General features: G+C 47.8%; 1 protein-coding gene across 2 annotated transcripts in view; it reads right to left on the bottom strand.

Moving 5' to 3' along the window:
* The window catches only part of LOC144147333 (nitric oxide synthase-like protein), a 544,108-nt gene that overhangs the window by 122,956 nt on the left and 406,345 nt on the right, over positions 1-14,807 (bottom strand). The window lies entirely within an intron of this gene.

Below are 14,807 nucleotides of genomic sequence, written 5' to 3'. Positions count from 1 at the left end.
AAAGTCTGTGCTCTACCAATTACAGTGACCCCATTTGTTGCAGAAATTTGTACCGGGAAAGCAGATGAAGCAATGGGGATTCACCAACCACATTCTCACCCAGTCCTTAAGACGTCACAGAGTTTGCTTGTTTGACTGACTGGCGCGGACTGAAGCCGCCGCCAAGAAAAATGACTGCGTGCCTCTACTTCCGTTTTATCGTGCCGCTTGCATGCTGACATGAAGTTGATACTCTGATAACACTGTTTTTGATCACTTCTCTGTTACGTCTCCTGTTACGTCTCATGACATTGTGTAGAGCAACAATGCCGTGTTATTGAATATTTATTATCTTTTTTTGAAAAAATAGTGCGTTTTGAGAGTGAAATAGTGTTGTGTGTCTCGTTAGTTCTTTCAAATAAGACATGGTTGTGCTTTTCATGACCCCCTCGTAATCTCCAGGTGGTTTAAATTAATTCGCTGTCCTCCACTACGGACTTCCGCATTGCCCAGATGTTACTTCTGTGAGTAAAACTACGTTCTGAACTGAAATATTATGAACTTAACAAGTAGTTAAGTTAGAAAATAAAGTAACATTTGCGCTGTCACGCTTCACAAGGCGACTGCTGGAATGCCCCTATCTAAAACGCGATTAAGGGCAGTAAAGGACGCAATGTGGTTCGCTTGAAATGGACAGCACATTAGTCCATCCTCGCTTATTTTTGGTATGCCTTACAGTCCCTCGTACATAGTTACAACCAAGCTGGAAAGAGCTAATGAAAGAGTCGCAATAAAAAGTTTTAGGAAAGGAAATAAGACAAGAGCATTTTCTTTAAATTACTAGCATGCTGATGTTTGTGGCCACATTTCTGTACGGCATCAAAAAAAAAAAAAAAGGCTCGGAGGCAAAGCTGTAGAAGAAGACCGGAAGAAGGGCAGAGAGTACACAAAGAGGCCAGGCAGAGTAAACATATAAATGAAAAGAAAAACAGTCTTTGGGAAAGTCGATGTTTCTCCAGAAGATGTCGGGCCACCGACAGCAGGCCAACGGAGGTGAATCCATACAAGGGTGATCCTCACCAGTTGCGGAAGAGAGCCGAAGAGTGACAAGAGATGTTCGCTCGAGATGTACGAGCCGTTATAAATTCAAGTAAGAAAGATTCAATGAGCCAAACATAGGTATAGTTGCACATTTAAAAGAGCTCAGTAAAATGAATTCCAAGTATACGGTAACCAGGAAAGGACGCGGAAGATTTGCCATGCTCGCAACGTTGAGTTGTTAGACTTGAAGGAAAATTGTAGGGGGATGCCCATTCATAGCGCCGTCCTGGCTCATGCACTCTACCCGATGGGTCCTTCTTACGGCCAGCGGACGCGATAAACAGGAGGGAGCAAAAATCACTCCCCGCACAAATAACGTTCAGATATGGCCCAGCCGCCACGAGAATAGCGTGGCGGGTGAACGCACAGCGGATGAATAGAGCAACTAGGCCGACGGTTTCGTTCACGTGCGACGCATAAAAGCTACTTCAAGACGAGTTCGTACAGGGCGAGGTAACAGAGAGTAAAAAAACGAAAAAGAAAAATAGGGCGTTACAAAAGTGCCAAAAGAGCCTGTTTACGTCACTAGGTCGTTTGTGCGCGATACGGAGAATTCCGCTATTCATCTCACAAATGGGGTGAAACTAGTTGATTATATTAATTATATTTTAATTCAGTATATGTTTTATTACTAATTACTGAGTTATTGTTTGGTTAAAATTATTGTATGACTCACTGAGCGGGTACAATTTCGCGAAGCTTTTTTATTTGAGTGATAAAACGCGTAAATCATGGCATTTCATCAGCGGGGACGTTTTTTGGCGCTGGGTTTTAAAGGGTAGCATGGCCGAGTGACTTTCCACAGCTACCACGGAAGGATAAAGCGCTGCGCAGAGTAACGGAACGTTATAGGCGCCTGCCTCCAGTATGGAATCGTGCTCGCAAAAGTGATGGCCAGGAAAGTCGCTTGCTTCGCTAGTTCGGGGGGAGATTGATAGCTTTTTGACAGTTAATGGGCGCTGCTAAGTGAAAGGGTATCGACTGAATCTCGACGAGTGATACGGATATTGACGGCCCAGGCACGTTGTGCTGTGTATACAGTGTTTGCTTTAAATGTTTTACGCCGCCCTCGCAGCATTTTTTACGCAGTCGCGTTTTCGAGAGTGGCACATACTCGATAAGAGTGCCCGAGAACATTATCAGCCACGTCTCGGTTATACGCAAGCTCATTCCCGCCCTATTATCAGCGGCCGATGCAAACAAACACAGCACTGCTTGTCAGCAACGCAATTCATCTTGCGGTTTCCTTTCCACTTTCGCTTCAAACTGTTCAAAAGAAAGAGAGAGTTGGTCGTATTATTAAAAAAACAGCGCTTTTTTTATTTTCGATGAGGGAAACGGCGAGTGCCGCCGCTGCGGGAGAAGCCGTTCCTCCAATCTTGACGCCCTTTCCCGACGCAAATCTCGGGGGTGTAATGAGTGTTCAACGATCGGTAGCCGCATATATGGAAGAGTAAGCACACACGTGCTAACATACCTCGTAGAGTGGTGATTTATGGGTGCCGCTAATGAGCGTAGTGGGAGGTTTTCTGTTTTTCTTCCCTCTTTTAAACACTTCAGCCTTTCAATGTAGGAGAAACGAGGGAACACGTCTGTCAGTCTGCAACGCTTCGGGTGTCACATTTTCGCCGCGTTGGAAAATTCTAATAATAAGTGTTCTCCGTGCAAGCTGAGTGAAAGTCCTCCACTTCAACGCATCCAAAGTCCAAAGCCAACGCCCGCGCAACGAACTCGTAGGAAATGCTGAGCGATCCGAGAGCGATTATCTTTTTGGGGGGGGAAACAAAAAACGGTGAGGGCGCAATAGGATAGACGACGGCTCCAGGTCCCAGGTTCGAGTTCGACCACGAAAATCGCTGTTGTTTCCTTGTTTCATCATAATCATCATCGTCATGCGCCCTTCTGTTGTGTAAAGTTCGCTTTCCTGCAGTGCGTTTTAGTTAGGACACCGCCATCGGTGAGACGAAGAAAGCTTCGCTTTAAAAAGGAGCTGGAATGTCCAACATAATGTCCAACCAAGGCGACATTTCGCCTTCACATTCTTATAAAGTTCTAAGCAGATTCCCATAGTGCTTGTTTGTTTGAAGAAGGAGAAGAAGAAGAAGCAGAAGAAAAAGAAAAAAAAAGAAGTAGAAGTTTATTGGCTCTTGTAAAAGAGGAAGGTTGCATGTGAAGATATATCCAGACGAGGGTCCCATAGTTGATACTGCACCGAAACCCTCGATATATAATTACATAGAAAAAATACATTGAAAGCAGCCAAAGACGATTTAAACAGTCACAGGTCTCAGAGTTAAACTTGCAGAGCTAAAGTAACAACAGAGCAATGCAAACCAAGAACTCATGTCGTAACATTACCAGACAGACTAAATTAAAAGAAAAGAACGAGAATAAAAGAAAAAAATAGAGAAAAAGGGGAAAAAAGGAAAATGAGAAAAACTGGACGCACTACACTGTATTGTATGTCAAATCACAATTTTAAGCAAGATGACAATTCAGAATGTGCAGGAAAAACGAATATACGAAACAGTGCATTTAAGCGAAATATCTATAGAATTTATGCCAAGAGAGGACAAAAAATAACGCAGTTCAAGGGGCGAGTATTCCCACACGTTGAAAAAAAAGGCGAAAATAAAATGAGCAAAGTGAATTGGAATTTAGCTGACACTGAAAAAAAAATTGTTTTTTTTTGTTTGTTTTCTTTGGCCATCACGCTGTTCTCATTCATTTCTGGCTCGACTTTCAGGCATGAATTTCCATTATCGGAACCTAAATCTCCTTCCTTTTTGTAAGTGCGGGTGGATGTTTGCGTGGACGTTTCGAACCCGGATATGAGTCGTACAAGACAGTTTCTATCACTGCGCATCAACACCAGGTCGACTCGTTTCAAAGCGATTAACCATAACCACAAATTCATACAAAGGATTTCGCACCTATATTCTGTGAGGTCATATGAATATGTGTGAGGCAAAGCAAAAGCCGTTCTGGCTCGTAGATCTCGCCTAAACTCAACCGGGATCAGTAGCAGCAAACATTCGGGCTGTCGCTTGATACGTTTGGAACGTTGTCAGATGTCGAGAAAGCTTCTTTCGGATCCTAGCTTTTTCGCGGCAATTCACCGGGGACGGATCAGCCGATCGCTTTATATACATACCCTGAGCGCCATCCGGTATCAACAAGTATACGAAACTATAGTTTCCTGTTTGCAGGGCCGTTACCAACGTGTCAGAACACACGATCCAAACATCCACGTGGGGAATTACCCGGGAACAAACAAGGGTTGCTCGCGACGTTCTTCGAATGATTTTGAAAAGCGAATCCCCTTACGGGCGTAGGCTATTGGCGTCTCCTGTCGCCGTCGTAATCGTCGTCTGATGTAGTCACAGTACTAAAACACCGGGAAGCTCGTTTGCGCCTCGCGCTAGAACGTAACGCGTACTAAAAAAGAACCGGGACACTCTTTTACGCCTCGCGCTGGAGCGCTTCATAACGCGTACTAAAAAAAAACACAGGGACACGTGTTTACGCCTCGCGCTAGAGAGATTCGTGCTCCAAAGACAAGAGACTTTTACAGCAAAGCTGTGTATCTCTACACCCCAACGGTTTCATTTCCGTTGGAAAACACTGCTGCTTTGCCGCTACCCAGGTTTCACGTTAGTAACGATGCCCCTGGATTTTTGTTTCCTGGATTGCTTGCTTGCTCGCTTTTTTGCTCACTTTCTCAGTCATGGTCTTCGCATTTCACAGTCCCGGCGACAACCTCAGGGGAAGATGAAATTTCTTCTTTTTACTTGCTTGCTTGGTTCGCTTGGCTGAGCAGCAGCATGTTCTCCAGCCACGACGCGAGGTAACGAATTTGAACGAAAGCTTCTCTTGATGTATACAGGTGGAGGCGCTTTTTACCTCTGCCACACCTCTGGGGTCTTACGCGCCGAAGCTACTGCTGCTCTGTGATGCACTCCGCAGTCGAGGACCTCATATTTATTTCAGCCACTTGATGACCTTTAACGTGGGCCTAACTCTCGACACACTGGAGTTTCCATTTTCGCCTCCATCAAGCCCTTCCGATAACGCCTGTCACCTTGGTTCTTATATGATACTTCTAGTAACAGTGATAGCCTCCTCTCCATATAAGTTTACGTGGATGAGCAAAATGCTAACTCTCCTTGCCAAAAAGCACCTACCAGGACACGCGTCTTTCCGTTAACCACACCATCCTATAGCCACGTCAGCGCTAATGAACGCGTTGCTTCTACGCAAATACCAACCGCGCTGACGGACCGACAGCAACCGTGTAGCGAGAAAAGGGAGTGCCTGTTGACATCAGACATGTTGCATTGTGCGCGCCCTCCCTCGTCGCCCGTGAACAACTTTGGGGACAAAGTCTTCCCGCGCGCGTTCGCTCGAGAGCACCCCGCGACAGCGCGTTACAAAGCCATTACTGACGAGGGGTCGCCCGCATGCCTGTCGCAGGCGCGACACGGGAAACGAAGGGGAACGAAGGGAGATGGGGAAGAGGAAGGCTGCGATGCGGGAAGGTACGGAGGATACGGGAGAGCGCCTTGCCCCGGTACTACGCAACTCCGGCGTGAAATTCTGCGGCGCTCGCGGTCGTAGTGCGGCGCTCCGGCCGCCGAGAGGGGGGAGCGTGTGCGGCCCGTAATGGAGTCGCGGGAGCAAATCCGTGGCACCGCAAAGCCGCCGGGTAATTACGCCGAAGCTCCATCCATTCATCTTGGATCCGCGCGTGTCACATCGAGAATGCGCAACGCGTAGGCGCCCCCAGCCCCTCCCCCTTCCACCGATAGCTTTGTTTTCTTGCTATTATCTATACCCAGCAACGATTCGTGTAGAACTGGTTTAGGCAAGACGGCTCTGTTACGCCTGCAACACAATATATTGCCGCCCACCCCTTGCCAACCCCTCTCGTTAAAGAGCTGATTTTTTTTCCCTCGTTATCCGTGGGTTTGTCCTGGGATGGGACAGGGACTACGGTTTTTCCACAGTTTTTATTAATTCCCCAAGGTCCCAGGCGTCGGCGAACAAAGCGAGTGTGCAAGTGGGTTTGGTTATCGCGTATATAGACTACCTATAAGGACGCGCCGGTCGCCGAGAACGCCTTGTTGGGATAACGAATGTCTGTAGTGTTCGAAGATATGAGGTCTTCCTTTGATGCACCGCGCGAGGATGAGCGGCCGGTGCAATCTATTACGTAGCCATGGAACTGTGGGTACGCCAACGATGAGAAAAGTATAGAAAGAAAAACGAAATAAATGGCAAAGAAAACTGCTAACGCGTAAACAGTTATCGCGCAGTTAGTGGAGGTAGACACGTCCGAACAGGTAAGATAAATTCATGGCAGTATATATTGCCTACAGTTTTTGCGAGCAGAAATAAACCAGACGAGAATGTCAGTAAGGCTGTAAGTATCCCCGCGCCCCTCGCAAGTGTAATACATGAACAGATTACCGCACATGATGGTCACATTTCAGAGGAGAAAAACACATTCTTTCGCAGTAATAAAATGTCTGAGCTTTTCCATTCCTTTCGGGCCTGGACAGTGGTTTTATGGACGGAGCCCCTTGAGGGCTGGGGCTGTTGGCGTCTCCTGTCGTCATCGTAATCGTCGCCTCATGTAGTCACGGTACTAGAACACCGGGACAGTCGTTTACGCCTCGCGCTAGAACGTACCGTAATTACCCGATTCTAACGCGCACCTTATTTTCCTGGCAAAAAAAAAACGAAGAAACGTGCACTTCCGATTGTAACGCGCACGGAACTTTGTGAGCAAGAAAAACGAATGCGAGATAAACGGGCGATTTATTTCTCGAAGTAATCTCACCCATCTCCCTCCTCGTCGCTCTCCGCTGACCACAACATCACGTGCTTGGTGCCGTGAAGCGCGTTCGCGATGCCACACTTCATAACGAACGTTCAACCTTGATCGATGGGATCGTGGCCCACGCCTCGCACGCCCATCCTGCGAACTTCTCCAGAGGCGCACGCTTCAGCCGATCACTCGTTTTGAACGCGCGAGAGCCGCTGCTGCCATTGCTGTTATCAAGTGCGCAAGTGGAACGATTTGACGATTTGTGTGAACGCCGATAGAAAAGCTTGGGCGCCTATGCTTACCGCGTCCGAAAAATCGTTGCTAAAAGCTTTGGCGCCATCTTGAGATGGCGATGGGCGAGACGAAATGTCCGATGTTTCGGCAGTTTCGGTTTCGTATCCGATTCTAACGCGCATGCGATTTTTCGACCTATTTTTCTGGAAAAAATGTGCGCGTTAGAATCGGGTAATTACGGTAACGCGTACTAAAAACCACCAGGGCACTAGTTTACACCTCGCGCTAGAGAGCTTCCTGCTTCAAAGACAAGAGACTTTTACAGCAAAGCTGCATACCTCTATCCCCTAGCGGTTTCATCTCCTTTTGGCAAAAACTCCAAGGCACCAAGAACACACTTTTACACTGCATGCTTTGCCTCTCCCCAGGTTTCACGTTAGTGGAGATTTTTTTTATAGTTCGCGGGATTTTTTCGATAGTTCACGGGCAGATCACAATACACACTCTACTCTACGCTCTACGTGCGAGGCAAGCGTAAAACGAGGTTTGTCGCCTTCTAACCTGATTTGTCAGATGCTGGATTCTACCGCAAACACGTAGTTCTTGTTGACGCGGCGATCGAACAACTGTGTCAAGTCTTTCTACCACGCAGGCTTTTGGAACATCCGGTCTAACTCGCTTTCATTGCGTTTTCTTTTTGTCTCGGCGAGAGCACACACGCAGCAGTAGGCTGCTCAAGAATGTTTTCGACACGCCTGTTAATACGCCTGAATGGTTCTTTTCCTTTTTAAAGCGAAAGTTTTCTTAGTGAGGCCAATCGCGCCCTATCAAAAAAAAAATTCCGCCATCTCAGCGAAGTGAATGATGATATGAGGGGCGAAGCAAAAATGCTTATCGGTAAAACCGTGAAACATTCGCCCACACATCAAATAAAGGCTCGACACGTCAAGCTTTCCACCGCTCCGTTGACAAGGCCGTCGGCGACGTCGATGTTTGTGGTGGTTATGTAGGGGTTGTTTTGGACGATGAGAATCTCCATGGGTAAGCTGGCGAATTCGATGTGTGAAATTTTAGCCACCTTGGCCGTCGCCTTCTGCAGAGCGTCTTGTGTCGTGTACCCCCAGTACATGTATTGAGCTCGCAGGCGACGCAGGACTCTTCTCCTTGTTGGGTAGCAACGAACGCGTTGAACGTTTTGTCCTCATCGGCCAATCTTTGGTGGGCCAGTCCCTAGGGGGATCCTGCCACAATCATCATTAATCTGCCGCGCCGTATACACCAGCAACGACGGACGGGACAGGGCCCGAGCAAGAGGAGCTTCGCCCCTAAACACTAATGCATTTCGTCACAGACCGGTTGGTTGACCTAAAAACTCGGATAAGATATCTGGACACACAACGAGGGCGTGAAACCGGCCTCGCATTGTGTCAAAACGGTCACTTGAAAATCAGGAGAAAGGAACGGTTCCAGATAAGACAACACACGCATCGTTCGTGAAGAAGGAGGATACAATTTTAATTTTCGGGAATTGCGAAAATATTTTGTGACCTTGTAGACAAATTTGTAATTATCATGAAAGTTGCAGACTTTGTTTTCGTTTTTTGCTCTCTGCAAGTTGTAAATGTTTGTGCTGCTTGGTTTTTATTCCTTGTCTGTAATGTTCTGCTCTTTGGGATCGATTTTGTATAATTTACATCCGAAAGCGAATCCTGCCTACCAATGTATGTAACCTGCCATTGAATTGAAAGACGGCTTAATCAGATTTACGGTTTTGTTGTTTGCAAATTCCGTATATTGGATGTATGTATATCATGTTCTGTTATGTTACGAAACCGCCTAGAGCTTTGATGTCGGTCGTTATTGCCATGTAACGGCTTGATGGGCCTCGTCAAGCTGCTATTGCAGCTTTTAGCTCAGCAGCTGTGCACAAATTTATGGTAAATAAAAGAAAGCTACTTCTTCCCCCCCCCCGCCCCCCCCCCTCCCCCCCACTCCACAAAAAAAAGTACACCTTTGTCTCATCAGCCACGTATCGGTATACATTTATTTGGATCGTTTGTAGTCGCATTTCCTTAGTACGCGAAAAATCGTCGAATGGGTTCGTTCATCTTTTGCGATTTGGGTCTTTCAAGGCTTCTTCACAATCGATTGGACGCACATTCAGCGAAGGTAAGACGCACTTGTAGTGAAGGTTTTGACCCGTTTTGGACGCAGTTTTGATGTGAAAAAAGCTTTCGCGCTTCTCTCCACTTCCTTTAGGAAGGGATGATGAAGTTTCCGTTTCACTTTCCGACAGGGCCCTTGCCCGCCGCAAGTTCCCTCCCTTCTTCCTTCGTGACCGTCGCTCCCGAACGGTCGACATCCGGGACTCTTCTCGGTCACCAAAGCTACGAAAAGTGTGGCCAATGTCTCGCCAGGATCTTTCAAAGAATCTTTTTCTTTAAAGGCGATAGATTGCCCTACGGCATAACAGGGAGGTTTATAGGTGCAACATTGCACCAATTGCACGCAGAAAGCCAAGAAGAGACCGGTACTGGGGTCCCCATATCCAAAGAATCGCCAATATCTCCCAATGTACGCGTTTTTATACGGGCCCAGTATCTACCATCTCTGCGGCGAAACCCTGAGTTGTGTCCTTTTCAAAAAAATTTCACCATCTTCCCGTAGGGGAACTCTGAGTAGTATGCGAAGCAGCCTTGGGGCCAACGCCAGTTCCTATTAGTTTTCAGTTACTCATCGCGGCGTTGCGGGAGGAGAATGAGGGGAGCGGAGCGGGCGCGTGCGTAATTTATACCGCGGAGCTACAGTTGCGCCCCCAGCGGAGTATGCAGCGGCTTCCGTCGCGCCTCCAACCCTAAGCTGCTTCGTATTATCCCGGAGAGCAGAGAAGCTTCGGAGAGGAGCGGAGGAATGCCGGAGCGGAGAGGAGATGAGTCAAGGAGAGGAAGGAGGGCGAGGAGGATGCGCATGCGCAATAGGGGTGTGGACGCCGCACAACGGCGGAGGGAACAGGCGCGACCATAAGCTGCTCCGCATCTAATCTGGCCATTTCGCGTCCATTTCAATCGTGACGTAGAACACTTGCGAGGCCTCTGACCAATAACGTGCACAGAAACCGACACCCCGCTTTGCTTAACTTAGCCGCGTCACGCCTGATCGTCTGCTTTCAGCCAATCAGGGCTGCCTCTAGTTGTACATTTTGAAACGGACGTGCAATGGTTAAAGCTGCGAATTCCGTACCTGATGTCGCAAACTGTCGCCAATGTGGCTGCAGCCCAGCCGTAAAACTGCGCACCACATACGCACACGCAATGTCAAACACGCGCAAACACAAACACTCCCAGTAGCACGCCCACACGCGGGAGTTGTACGTCAATGTAAACAAAATGCGCTCTAAATCGCAGTTAGGGAGAAATGAAAGCAAACGTTCTGTAACCCGTACCGCAACAACTAATGCAAGACAGTCAGTAGGGTAAGGAATCGGGTTAGTTAATGTTGGACGCCCCCAGTTTTTCCAAGCAGCTTCTCAGCCTATATACTGGTCAAATGTTTCTTCATTATATCCGATACTGCGCGCGGCTCTAAGTTTGACTTTGGTTATACAATAACAAGTGTCATTGAAATGAAGCCTGACCAACCAAAGATTGTGTTTAGTTCGCTATTGCCAATAATTCGCTATATCAGCATTCGTTATAACCAGGTTCAACTGTACTTCGGTTGTTGAAAGAAAGCTGCCTCGGTGTTCTGAGCGGTGACCTTCGTGCGCCCCTTCGCTAAAGTTGTACCGAGCTGGCTAATTATCCATCAAGAAGATGGATGTGCTCTGTTCGCCTAACGCGCTATCAATTATCTGCTGCGTCGCGTCGCGAGTTCTTATACAGCTACCCTCGGTTGAGTCATTAATTCGCAGTAAACGTGAGTTTTGGTGCCTATATGCGCATTTCGGGACCTATATTTGACAAGGAAGATGCTGCACGCGGTCACATCAGCCATGTTTGCTGTGGATGAAAGCATTTTCACTAATATCTGAAGTCAATATGACACGTTATTTCTAACCGCTCCACGCCAGCACATGCTCGAGAACTCTGTTTCGCAGACGTACACCGAAATGAGAATGTTGGGGATCAATAGGAAACTCGGCTCGACCGCGCCTACCATTTGTTCTCCCTCGCAAAAATAGTTTTCTTGAATAAATAATTTTGGTGGCTTAACGCGCTGAAACTACACCGGGGTTACGAGGCACGCCATAGTGGAGGGCTCCGGATTAATTTTGGCTAGCTGGGGATTTCTAAAGTGTACAGAAATTCCTACACGCGGCGGCCATTTTCGCTTTTCGCGTCTATCTGAAAAACAGCTACAGTGGCCGGGATTTAACCAGCGTCCTAGTGACCAGCAACACAACGTCTTAGCCTCTGAGCTACCGCGGCAGGTATAGCAGTTCCCTTCAGCTACCTCGCTCTAAACTCGCTTGGTCACTCTCATCGATCAACGGCTTCCTTACTTAAAGGAGCCATGAAGAGAAAATACAAGTTGCTTTTATTCGAAAGATTTCGTGTTTTATAGTGCCCCCAGCGCTTGTCCGGATACAAACGATGCTTTATTCACTGTGAAATTAAACAATTTAAGTTAAAATTTTGATTTTCCCGCTAAATCGTTTGTCTTCGGGGTCTGCAATGACATCACAGGAACCGACCGCTCTGCAGCCTAGAATCCCTTCATTCACGCATCCGCCGTACAGGGTAGAGACACGTATACGCTGGCGCCGCCATTTTGGGTTACTCGCTCGCCGCCGAAGCAAGCCATTGTGTCAAAAACGCGCTAAAATTATCCCCGCAACGCGGTTTACTGAAGACGTTTGAATCATATTGTCTGTTTCACGTTGCTAGGTCTCGTGGGAAACGAAAAGAATAACGCCTTGAGCCCGTTTGCCCAATTGCGGCGGGACTGGACCGTTCAAAGGTTGTCTCCACCCTGTACATCGGTGTTGGTTTGTTCCCGCGTTTCTTTACGTTACCCGAACCTAGATGGCGCCACCATACCGTGGCAAGCGTTTGGTTTGTTTTTGCCCGCATTTAAACTTGGCTTGTTTTTGTTCTGGGAGGAAATATTCGTTGCCTGAAACAGTGCTCGCTCCACAAATGGGGTCACGTAAGACACCGTTGCTTGCGTCAATCGGCCAGTGTCGTCAGAGACAACCCCAAGCCCCGTAGTGCTGTGCAGCTAAACCAAGCATGCTGTGCGCAGTACGAACAGCAGAACGCATCAGTACTTCTATGTTTACATGTGCTTTCGTAACTCCCACTGTTTGTCCCATCATTCTTATTGCTCTGTAAAGAATGTGCCCTAAATTTAAGCGCAAATCGCTCGTTCGTCTAGTTTGTAGGCTCTACCTAATTTGCGTCTGCTTCTGCCAGCCTCCGCCAATCGCAGAGCTTAGCTCATGTGACATCATAGGTTCTGTTGCGGGAAATGAGCTTGTGGGTCGCATGACCATTGGCATTTTTCCTAATTATGTAGCTTATTTGAGCGAAGTTTACGGTAAAAGTGGTGTCAGTATGATTCTAACGAGACAATCTTTTGAATGAACCAAACTTGTGTTTTCTCTTCATGGCTCCTTTAAGGTGACCGAATCGCTTGAGAGCCCATGCCAGCAGGCACGTTTAAAAAACCACGAAGTTCTGTTTCATAGAGTTTTTTTCTTCTTGCTTTCTTGTCTGTCTCCTGGGGTGTTTTCTTTCAGTTTTTTACCAAAATCTCAACGTTTCATACCCAGGTATCGGTCTACGGAAACCCTTGTTCTTATCTTTGAAAGTAAGGTTGGATTCGTTCCATAACAATGGAAACATTTTATACATGCATTCTTGTCATTTTACCGACGAAAGGGCTTATCAGACCTCTAACATACACCACGCATTGAGTATGACACACCGGAGGTTACTTGCGAGCTCAAACTTCCCTAAAAAGTAAGACTTGAGAAAAGTCGGAACTTGAGAAGAAAGGTTTCTGACCAAGTGCCTTGAATTGCAGTGGTCATCATGGCTGGCTAAGAGTCTGTTACTTTAAAGCTCCGAAGTATAGCTGTAGGTTTACCGGTAATGATGTGCTTATGCGCACTACCGGTGGCTTAACAAGAGGTAAGAGACAACGCAAGCAAAATAAATTGCCTCGAAAGGAAACTACACTGGGCTGAATGTCGTGGTGTCGTGACTGTACCCTACTACCGGTAAACGACGAATACGAACGATTAAACGTCAAAAAATTCGACGGCACTTCCGCGTTTCTTCATCGCTCCCCTCCGACGCACCCGTTGCAATCAGGTTGAAATGAATAGTTTAACGTCGCAAGAAGGGAACAAAACGCACACGTCGGCGTGGGAAACGAGGTCGGCCGCACAAAACGCAATCCCCGCTCGCTAACGACCGCGTGCGCCGGCCAAGGAAGAAAGAGAGAAGGCGGAGAATAGGTTTGGCAGGGCTGGAAACCGATCTCACAATCCGGGAGAAGTAAGAAAATCCCCGTTTTCCCTTCCGTCGGCCATCTCCAGAAGGAAGAGCTCGCCCTCCTCCGATGAGATCAAAGTGAAGCACGCGGCCTCCGCGACTCGGCGCGGCGGGTAGGCGGCGCTGCGGGCGCACGACCCGGGGTGTCCCGTTTCTTCGGGGACTTGTCGCGGGATGTTTGCTTCCGGACGGCGGGCGACCGGAGGCGGTGGGAAGAGCGCGGCCGCTTGCAAGTAACGAAGTCAGGTTGCCGGTGGCGGGCCGCAAATTGGATTAACAATTAACCGCGCCACGGGGAAAACAAACACGCCGTTTTGCTGCTTCTTCGCTAAGCCTATTTGCCGCGCTCGGGTGCCTATACTGGCGTGACATTAATCGCTAAATGGGGTGGAATGTTTCGAGTAGCTGTAGTACGAATTGTGGTACAAACATTGGGTGTCGTTGGCTGCTGGAAAACCGGAGCCTTGGAGTTGGAGTCGCAGGGAGTTAATGCGAGCCTTTGCGAAGGCAAAGTTGAACCAATTCGAAACAACTGCGATACGAGCGCGATTCCTTGAAGTTGCCGGGAGGCAGAGTGACCTTTGGGCCGCATAGGAGATTGATGTAGCGTTGGTACCCAGGGATAGGTAGGACTACCAAGGGTCAGCGTGAAAGTTTTACTGCCCGACATATGCGGTTGAAGGCAATGCCAGTCGCCACAGTGGATGTCGACGTCGATAGGCTTTGACGAGTTCGTATTTCATACTGAATGCTCACTTGCAAAAAAAAAAAACGCAACTGACGAGAACACACTTTCCGTTATGCGTCCTCATCTGCTGTAATTTATATCGTTCAGACGATGTCGAAACGGCCTTTAGTTTTCGCGTTCCCTATTTTCCTGGTTTCCCAGGTCCTCTCGTATGCCGTCAATCGCAACTTTTTTCATCCCGAATGGACTGTAGAGTACTGGTTTATTTTTTTTTTCCTTGCGTGCAAGTGTTAATGGTGTCATTGCCTGCGCGTCTGCATGTATCGGCTGTCTTTAAACAACAGACACTTCGTTTCCTTTCATTTTCGTGATCCTGTTTGCCCCTCGGGAAGCGCAGCTAGCACTTAAGTACGGGGACGCACTCAAGTTGAAATTTTCCCGCTCGTGGGAAACACAGAGCAGTAGCGTTTAAACG

Source organism: Haemaphysalis longicornis, unplaced genomic scaffold, assembly GCF_048455015.1.
Source record: "Haemaphysalis longicornis isolate Haplotype H1 unplaced genomic scaffold, Haemaphysalis longicornis Haplotype H1 scaffold_7, whole genome shotgun sequence".
NCBI lineage: Eukaryota > Metazoa > Arthropoda > Arachnida > Ixodida > Ixodidae > Haemaphysalis > Haemaphysalis longicornis.
This window is presented reverse-complemented; position numbering and strand designations above follow the sequence as displayed.